This window comes from Solanum pennellii, chromosome 12, assembly GCF_001406875.1.
Source record: "Solanum pennellii chromosome 12, SPENNV200".
Taxonomy (NCBI): domain Eukaryota; kingdom Viridiplantae; phylum Streptophyta; class Magnoliopsida; order Solanales; family Solanaceae; genus Solanum; species Solanum pennellii.
The window spans coordinates 22,579,097-22,590,268 of NC_028648.1; positions in this window are offsets into that span (position 1 = coordinate 22,579,097).

The window sequence follows — 11,172 nt, forward strand, 5'->3', positions numbered from 1 at the left end:
TCAAGACACACATTGAACGTCTTAAGTGCTATCTTTCTAACGCCTTGGATGTTCTTAGTCGTTTGACCTCCAAACTTCTCGAAACTTCATATATCATCATTAAACATCATTATAAATCATTTAGAGGTTTCACATGATCATGACACACAAATAAAAGCATGCATAGACACATGAGGCACATAGTTGACGAGTCATCAAATGTTTTGGTCGTCCCTTGACTTTGGACTTCCAAACCACTTCAAACTTTTCATACTGCCTCTAAAACATATTCTAAGACATTTTATGACCTTAGAAACTTAACAAAAATTTTAGGCTCTATACACCCTATCTCATTTTGGGGTCTTACAGGCAGCACACAACGGTCGGACTACGTTCGTGTTGCATTACACATGGCACTTGGGCAGCACACACGGTCGGATGACGTCGGGCTTGGCATGCCATCATCACCTTTGGACAGAACACAAGGACGGACGACGTCGGGTGTGGAATGCCATCATCGCCTTTGGACTGCAAATACGGTCGGACGACGTCGCGCATGCAAATCCATCATCGGCCTTGGGCAGTACACACGGTCGGACGACGTCGGGCGTTACATGCCATCATTGACCTTGGGTAGCCCAAACGTTCGGAGTACGTCGGTCATGGAATGCCATTATCTCCCTTGGACAGTACAGAAGGTCGTACGACGTCGGGCGTGGAATGTCATTATCCCGTTGGACTACATACATGGACGAACAATATCGAGCGAGGTATGCCATCATCGCCCTTGGACATCACATACGGTTGGACGACATCAGGAGTGGCATGCCCACATGGTCCTTGGGCATCACACAAAGTCGGATGACATCATGCTCTACATTCCATCATCGCACTTGGGAAGCACACACGGTCGGATGACGTCGAGGGTGTCTTGCCATCTCGCCCTTGGACAACACACATGGTCGGACGAGGCAAGTGTGGCATGTAATCATCTCCATTGGACAACACATAAGATCGGACTACGTCGGGCGTGGCATGCCATCATCGCCCTTAGGCAAAACACACGGTAGGATGACATCGGGTGTGGCATGCCATCATCTCCCTTGCCAAGCATACAAGATCGGACGTCATTGGGCGTTGCATGTTATAATCACCCTTGGAGAGCACACATGATCTGACCACGTAGGGAATGTCATGCCCGCATGGCTCTTAGGCCGCACAGACGGTCAGACTACGTCTGGCGTGGAATGCCATCATTTCCCTTGGGCAGCACATACGGTCAGACGACATCGGGAGTTTGATGCCATCATTTACCTTGGGCAGCACACACGTTTTTACTACGTCGGGCGTGGCATTCCATTATCGATCATGGTTGTCGCATTCATACTAATCTAATATATCTTCTCGATTTTCCTATCGCATTGTAATAGTCGCATTTTTAACATAATACGGCACGAAACATATTATCTTTCTAGTTTTACATTTATATTATTCTATATAAAAAAATATAATAGCATTTTATAAAAAAAAAAAAACTAAAGCAAATTAAGGAGTTGACCACAAAGATATCAAAAAATATGTTAAATAAAAAAAATCGCTTCAAACAGATTTCGAGCCCAAAGTTTCAATCATTTGAAGTTTCACCAAATAAAAGATTGAAACTCAAGAAAAGTAGTTGTAAATTTGTTAAATTTCAAACAGCCATAACTTTTGACTCGGATGTCTGATTGAGGCAATTTTTTTTCTCAATTTGGTTATTTTTTTAGATATAGTGGACAAACTGCCCAAATATTGTTTGAAAGAGCCGATTTTCTGAAAAATTTCCTTTAACCCATTCAATTTTGAATTTCCCCCAATTTAAAAGATAATTTTAATTCTTTATTGCTACGATCTGGTAAAAGAAAATAGATTTGAGTTCAAAATACCTTGGTAACACATCTGAGAATGTCAATTTTGATGTTAAATAATCAATTTTCTGATAAAATGCTTTTATCCTGTTCAATTTTATATTTCCCCTAGTTTTTCACACACGGTCGGAGGACGTCGAGCGTGGCATGCAATCATCGCCCTTGGACAACATACACCATCGTACTACGGTGGGCGTGGAATGCCATTATCGCCCTTGGGCATCACACACGGTCGAACGACGTCGGGCGTGACATGCCATCATCGCCCTTGGACAGAACACACGGTCAGACGACGTTTGGCGTGGCATGCCATCATCGCTCTTTGACAATAAACACGATCGAATGACGTCGGGCGTGGCAAGCCATCTTCTCCCTTAAACACCATACACGGTCGAACTACGGCGAGCGTGGAATGCCATCGTCGCTATTGGAATGAACACACTCAAACAATGTCGGGCGTGGCATGCCATCATTGCCTTTGGACAGCGTATACAGTTGGCTGACGTCAGGCATGGCATGCCCACATGACCCTTGGGCAACACACCAGTCAAATGACATCGGGCATGGTATGACATCATCACCTTTAGAAAGCATACACGGTCGGATGACGTCGATGTGGCATGCCATCATTGACTTTGGACTTTACACAAGGACCGACGATGTTAGGCGTGGCCTGCCATCGTTGCCCTTGGGCAGCACACACGGTCAGACTACGTCGGGCGTGGCATGCCATCTCGCACTTGGACAACAAACACGGTCGGACGGCGTTGGGCGTTACATGCCATCTTTGCCTTTGGACAACACACAAACAAACGTCATCCGACGTGGCATGGAATCATCTCCCTTGGACAACACACAGGGTCAGACGACGCTAGGTGTGGCATGCCAGCATGGTCCTTGGACAGCACACAAGGTTGGACGACGTCGAGCGTGGCATGCCATCATCAGCATTGGACAACACACATGATCGGACTATGTCAGGCTTGGCATGCCATCATCATCCTTGGGCAGCACACATGGTCGGATGTCATTGGGTGTGGCATGCCAGCAGCGCCCTTCGATAGCATACACGATCGGATGACGTCAGGCGTGGCATGTTATCATCGCCCTAGGACATCACACACGATCGAACCACGGAGGGCGTGGCATGACCGCAGGGCCCTTGACAATCACACATGGTCGAATGAACTCAATCGTGGCATGCCGTCACAGCCATTTCGTATCACACACGGTCTGAAAAGGTTGGACGTGACATGGCATCATCGCCGTTGGGAAGCACACACGGTCAGACGAAGTCCGGCGTGGCAGGACATCATTAACCTTGGACAGCATACACGGTCGGACGACGTTGGGCGTGGAATACCATCATCGCCTTTGGAATGAACACATGGTCGGATGACGTCGTGAGTGGCATGCCATCATCTCCCTTGGGAAGCACACATGGTTGGACTAAGTCGGGCGTGGCATGCCATCTCGCTCTTGGACAACTAACACGGTTGGACGATGTCGAGCGTGGGATGCTATCATCGCCCTTGGACAGCACACACGATCAGACGAAGTCGTGCGTTAAAATCCATAATTTCCTTAGGACAACATACATGATCGGATTACGTGGGGCATGGAATGTTATCATCGCCTTTCGTCAGCACACACGATCGGATGACATAAAGCGTGGCATGCGCGCACGGCCCTTGTGCAACCCACATGATCGCATGACGTCGGCGTGGAATACGATTATAGCCCTTGGGCAGCACACACGGTCGGACGACGTCGAGCGTGACATGCCATCATCTCCATTGGGAATCACACACGGTCAGACGACGTCGGGCATGACATATCACATGGCCATTAGAAAGCACACAAAATCACACGGCGTGGGACGTGGCATGCCACATGGCCCATGGGAAGCACACACGGTTAGACGACGTCGAGCGTGGCATGCCATCATCGCCCTTGGACAACATACATGGTCAGACGACGTCGGGCGTGGTATGTTATCATCGCTCTTCGATAGAACACACGGTAGAATGATGTTGAGCGTGGCATGCCATCATGGCCGTTGGGCATCACACATCGTCGGTCTACGTCGAGATTGGCAGTCCATCATCTCCCTAGGCCAGCACAGAAGGTCAGACAATGTCGAGCATTGAATGTCATCGTCGCCCGTGGACATCACATACAGTCGTATGACACCAGGCCTGGCATGTTATCATCGCCCTAGGGCAGCACACACGGTCGGACGACATCGGGCATGACATCCTATCATCGCCCTTGGGCTGCACAAACGGACGGAGGATGTCGAACGTGACATGCATTAACCGTCCTTGTGTAGATCACACGGTTTGACGTTGTCTGGCGTTAGATGCCATCATTTCCCTTGGGCAGCACGCATGGTAAGACTATGTAGGGCGCAGCATACCATCATTGATCATGGTTGTCGCTTTCGTACTAATGTAATATATCTTCTCAATTTTCCCATCGCGTTGTACTAGTCTTTCATTTTTAACTTAATAGGGCACGAAGCATATTACCTTTCAAGTTTTACATTTATTTTATTCTATATATATATATAAATAAATTAATATTTTTGAAAAAAAAACTAAAATAAATTGAAGAAACAACACACACGTTCGGACGACATCGGGAGTGGCATGTTATCGACGCCCTTGGACTGCACACAATCAGACGACGTCGAGCGTTACATGCCATCATCTCCATTGGAAAGCACACATGGACAGACGACGTCGGACGTGACATACCACATGGCCCTTGGAAAGCACACACAATCATACGACGTCGAATGTTGCATGCCATATGGTCCATGGGAAGCACACACAGTCGGGCGACGTCGAGCGTGGCATGCCATCATCGCCCTTGGAGAACATATATGGTTAAACAACGTTGGGCGTGGTATGTTATCATTACCCTTGGATTAAACACACGGTCGGACATTGTCGAGCGTGGCAAGACATCATCGCCCTTGGGTATCACACATCGTCGAGCTACGTCGAGCTTTGCATGCCATCATCTCTCTTGGACAGCACAGATAGTCAGACAATGTCGAGCGTGGAATGTCATCGTCGCCCGTGGACAGAACACATGGTCGGACGACGCCAGGCATGGCATGTTATCATCGCCCTAGGGCAGCACACACGGTCAGACTACTTCGGGCGTGGCATGCCTGCATGGCCTTTGGACAGCACACACAGTTGGACGACGTTGAACGTGACATGCCAACATAGCCCTTTAGCTGCACACACGTTGGGCATGAGATGCCATGATCGCTCTTGTGCAGCTCACACGGTAGTACGATGTCTGGCATTAGATTCCATCATTACCCTTGGGCAGCACGCACGCTCAGACTACGTTGGGCGTAGCATGCCATCATCGATTATGGTTTTTGCATTCGTACTAATCTAATATATCTTCTTGATTTTCCCATGGCGTTGTACTAGTATTTCATTTTTAAGTTAAAATGTCACGAAACATATTGCCTTTCTAGTTTTTAATTTTTACTATAATATATATAAAAATATAATAATATTTCTAAAAAAAAACAAAACCAAATTAAGGAGACAACACACAAGGTCGAACGACGTCGGGCGTGGCATGCCATCATCTCCATTAGTACATGCGGTCGGATGACGTCGGGCGACACAAGCCATCTTCACCTTTGGATATCACACATGATGGGACTACGTCGGGCGAGGCATGCCATCATCGCCCTTCGACAACATACATTGTCGGAGTATGTCGCGAGTGGCATGCCATCATGGCCCTAGGTCAACACACATGGTCGAATGATGTCGAGTGTGGCATGCCATCATCGCTCTTGGACTACACACACGGACGGACGACGTCGGGCGTGGCATTCCTTTATCGCCCTTATGTAGCACACACGGTCAGAAGATGTATGGAGTTAGATGCCATCATTGCCCATGGGCAGCACACACAAACAGACGATGTAGGAAATGGCATCACATCATCTCCATTGGAAAACATACACGGTCGGACGATGTCTGGAGTGGCATGCCATCATTGCCCGTGGACAGCATACACGGTCGGACGACGCCGGGCGTGCCATGCTTGCATTGCACTTGGGCAAAACACCAGTCAATCGACGTCGGGCATGGCATGACATCATCTCCTCTGGACAGGACACACGGTCGGACGACGTCGACGTGTCATGCCATTATCGCCTTTGGACTGCACACAAGGACGGACGACGTCAGGCATGGCATGCCATCATCACCCTTGTGCAGCACACACTGTCAGACGACGGCGGGCATTAGATGCCATCATTTCCCTTGGGCACCATATACGGTCGGACAATGTCGGATGAACCATGTCATCTCGCCCTTGGACAACACACGGTTGGACGACGTTGGGTGTGTCATGCCATCATCGCCCTTGGACTGCACACACGGTCTGACAACATCGGGCGTGGCATGCTTTCATCGCCCTTGGGCAGCATACACGGTCAGACGACGTCGGGCGTGGCATGCCATCATCTCCCTTGCATAGAACAAAGTGTGGGATGACGTCGGGCGTGACATGCAATAATCGCCCTTGGGCATCACACACGGTAGGACTACATCTACGTGGCATACCACATGGCTCTTGGACAGAACACACGGACGAACGATGTCAGGTGTGGCATGTCATCATCGCCGTTGGGTAGCACACACAATCAGATGACGTCTAGCGTGACATGCCATAATCGCCCTTGGAATGTTTACACGGTCGGACAACGTCAGGCGTGGCATGTTATCATCGCACTTGGAGAACATACACAATTAGACGACGTCGGGCGTGGCATGCCATCATCGCTATTGGAATGAACTCACGGTCGAACGATGTCGGGTGTGGCGTGCCATCCTCTCCCTTCGATAGCATACACAGGGTCGGATGATTTCGGGCGTGGCATGCCATCATTTTCCTTTGATAGCACACACTGTCAGACGGCGTTGGGCGTGGCATGCCATTATCACACTTGGAAAACATACACGGTTCGACGACGTCGGTGTGGCATATAATCATTTCCCTTGGACAAAACATACACTGTCGGACTACGTCGGATATGGCATGCCCGCATGGCCCTTGGGCAGCACACTGTTGGACGACGTCGATTGTGGCATGCCATCATCGCCCTTGGACAGCACACACGATCGGACTAGTTCGTGCATGGCATGCCATCATCGCCCTTGGAGAGCACACACTATCGGACTAGGTCGTGCGTGGCATGCCATCATCTTCCTTGGACTGCACATGCGGTTGGAAGACATCGATAGTGGCATCCCTGCATGTCCTTTGTCAGCACACATGATCAAATGACGGCAGGCGTGGCATGCCATCATCGCCCTTGGACAACACACACGGTCTGATGACGTTGAGCGTTTCATGCCTTACACTCCCTAGGACTACACACACAGACGAATGACGTTAGGCATGACATGTTATCATCACTCTTGGGCAGCATACACAGTTGGACTACGTCAAGCGTGGCATGCCCGTATGGCCTTTTGAAATCTCACACGGTCAGACGATGTCAAGTGGCATGCCGTCATATACATTGGACTGCACACATCGATGAATGACGTCGGGCGTGGCATATTAACATCGCCCTTCTGCAGCACACAACTTCAGATGACGTCGGGCATTGGATGCCATCATTGCCCTTGGGCGGCACACATGGTCTTACTACGTCGGGCTTGGCATGCCATCTTGCCCTTGGACAACACAAATGGTCGGACAACTTCAGGCATGGCATGCCATCATCGCCTTTGGACAAAAGATACTGACGAACGACATCGGACGTGGCATGCCATTATCGTCCTTGGACAGCAAACATGGTCAGACGACGTTAGGCGTTGGATGCCAGCATTGTCCTCGGGAAGCACACACAGTCGGACAACAACGAGCGTGGCATGCCATCATCATTCTAGGACAACACACACGATCAGACTACGTCGGGTATGGGATGTCATCATAGCCTTTGGGCAGCACACACGGTCGGAATATGGCGTGTGTGGCATGCTATCATCGCCCTTGGAAAGCATACACGATCGAACGACATCGGGTGTGACATGTTATCATCGCCCTTGGACAACACACACGATCAGACTACGTAGGGCGTGGTATGCCAGCATGGCCCTTGGGCAACACACACGATCGGATGACGTCTGGCGTGGCGTGCTATATCTCCTTTGTGCAGCACACACGGTCGGACGACGTTGGTTGTAGCATTCCATCATCACCCTTGGGCAATAAACACAATCGGATGACGCCGGGAATGGCATGCCATCATCGCTCTTGGACGGCATACACAGTCGGACGATGTCGGGCGTGGCTTGCCATCTTCGCCCTTGGACAGCATACACGGTCGGACTACGTTAGGCATTGCATGCCATCATCGCCCTAGGGTAGCACACACGGTCAGACAACGTCTTGCGTGGCATGCCATCATCGCCCTTGGAAAGTATACACGATAGGACGATGTTGGGCATGGCATGCCATCATCGCCCTTGGGCAGCACACACGGTCAGATGACGTTTGGTGTGGCATGCCATCATCGCCCTTGGATTGTATACACGATAGGACGGCGTTGGACGTGGCATGCCATCATAGCCCTTCGGCAGCACACACGGTCAGGTGACGTTTGGCGTGGCATGGCATCATCGCCCTTGGAAAGTATACACGGTCGGACTACGTTAGGCGTTGCATGCCATCATCGCCCTAGGGTAGCACACACTGTCAGATGACGTCTTGCGTAGCATGCCATCATCGCCCTTGGAAAGTATACACGGTCGGACTACGTTAGGCATTGCATGCCATCATCGCCCTAGGGTAGCACACACGGTCAGACAACGTCTTGCGTGGCATGCCATCATCGCCCTTGGATTGTATACACGATAGGACGGCGTTGGACGTGGCATGCCATCATAGCCCTTCGGCAGCACACACGGTCAGGTGACGTTTGGCGTGGCATGGCATCATCGCCCTTGGACAGTATACACGGTCGGACTACGTTAGGCATTGCATGCCATCATCGCCCTAGGGTAGCACACACGGTCAGACAACGTCTTGCGTGGCATGCCATCATCGCCCTTGGATTGTATACACGATAGGACGGCGTTGGACGTGGCATGCCATCATAGCCCTTCGGCAGCACACACGGTCAGGTGACGTTTGGCGTGGCATGGCATCATCGCCCTTGGACAGTATACACGGTCGGACTACGTTAGGCATTGCATGCCATCATCGCCCTAGGGTAGCACACACGGTCAGACAACGTCTTGCGTGGCATGCCATCATCGCCCTTGGATTGTATACACGATAGGACGGCGTTGGACGTGGCATGCCATCATAGCCCTTCGGCAGCACACACGGTCAGGTGACGTTTGGCGTGGCATGGCATCATCGCCCTTGGACAGTATACACGGTCGGACTACGTTAGGCATTGCATGCCATCATCGCCCTAGGGTAGCACACACGGTCAGACAACGTCTTGCGTGGCATGCCATCATCGCCCTTGGATTGTATACACGATAGGACGGCGTTGGACGTGGCATGCCATCATAGCCCTTCGGCAGCACACACGGTCAGGTGACGTTTGGCGTGGCATGGCATCATCGCCCTTGGACAGTATACACGGTCGGACTACGTTAGGCATTGCATGCCATCATCGCCCTAGGGTAGCACACACGGTCAGACAACGTCTTGCGTGGCATGCCATCATCGCCCTTGGATTGTATACACGATAGGACGGCGTTGGACGTGGCATGCCATCATAGCCCTTCGGCAGCACACACGGTCAGGTGACGTTTGGCGTGGCATGGCATCATCGCCCTTGGACAGTATACACGGTCGGACTACGTTAGGCATTGCATGCCATCATCGCCCTAGGGTAGCACACACGGTCAGACAACGTCTTGCGTGGCATGCCATCATCGCCCTTGGATTGTATACACGATAGGACGGCGTTGGACGTGGCATGCCATCATAGCCCTTCGGCAGCACACACGGTCAGGTGACGTTTGGCGTGGCATGGCATCATCGCCCTTGGACAGTATACACGGTCGGACTACGTTAGGCATTGCATGCCATCATCGCCCTAGGGTAGCACACACGGTCAGACAACGTCTTGCGTGGCATGCCATCATCGCCCTTGGATTGTATACACGATAGGACGGCGTTGGACGTGGCATGCCATCATAGCCCTTCGGCAGCACACACGGTCAGGTGACGTTTGGCGTGGCATGGCATCATCGCCCTTGGACAGTATACACGGTCGGACTACGTTAGGCATTGCATGCCATCATCGCCCTAGGGTAGCACACACGGTCAGACAACGTCTTGCGTGGCATGCCATCATCGCCCTTGGATTGTATACACGATAGGACGGCGTTGGACGTGGCATGCCATCATAGCCCTTCGGCAGCACACACGGTCAGGTGACGTTTGGCGTGGCATGGCATCATCGCCCTTGGACAGTATACACGGTCGGACTACGTTAGGCGTTGCATGCCATCATCGCCCTAGGGTAGCACACACTGTCAGATGACGTCTTGCGTAGCATGCCATCATCGCCCTTGGAAAGTATACACGATAGGACGATGTTGGGCATGGCATGCCATCATCGCCCTTGGGCAGCACACACGGTCAGATGACGTTTGGTGTGGCATGCCATCATCGCCCTTGGATTGTATACACGATAGGACGGCGTTGGACGTGGCATGCCATCATAGCCCTTGGGCAGCACACACGGTCAGGTGACGTTTGGCGTGGCATGCCATCATCGCCCTTGGAAAGTATACACGATCGGATGACGTCGGGCATGGCATGTTATCATTTCTCTTTGAGAGCATACACGATCAGATTATGTCGGGCGTGGCATGCCATCATCGCTTATGGACATAACACACGATCATATTACGTCGAGCATGGAATGCCATTATGACCCTTGGGAAGCACACGTGATAAGACGATGTCGTGCGTGGCATGGAATCATCGCCTTTAGAAACATATATTATCGGACGACATCGGGCGTGGCATGCTATCATCGCCTTTGGAATGAACACACGATCGGATGACGTCGGGCGTGGCATGCTATCATTTTCCTTGGATAGCACACACGGTCGAGCAATGTTGGGCGTGGCATGCCATCATCGCACTTGGACAACATACACGGTATGTTGGCGTCAGGCGTGGCATATTATCATTGTCCTTAGACAAAACCTACTGTCGGATTACGTCGGGTGTGGCATGCCCACATAGCCCTTGGGAA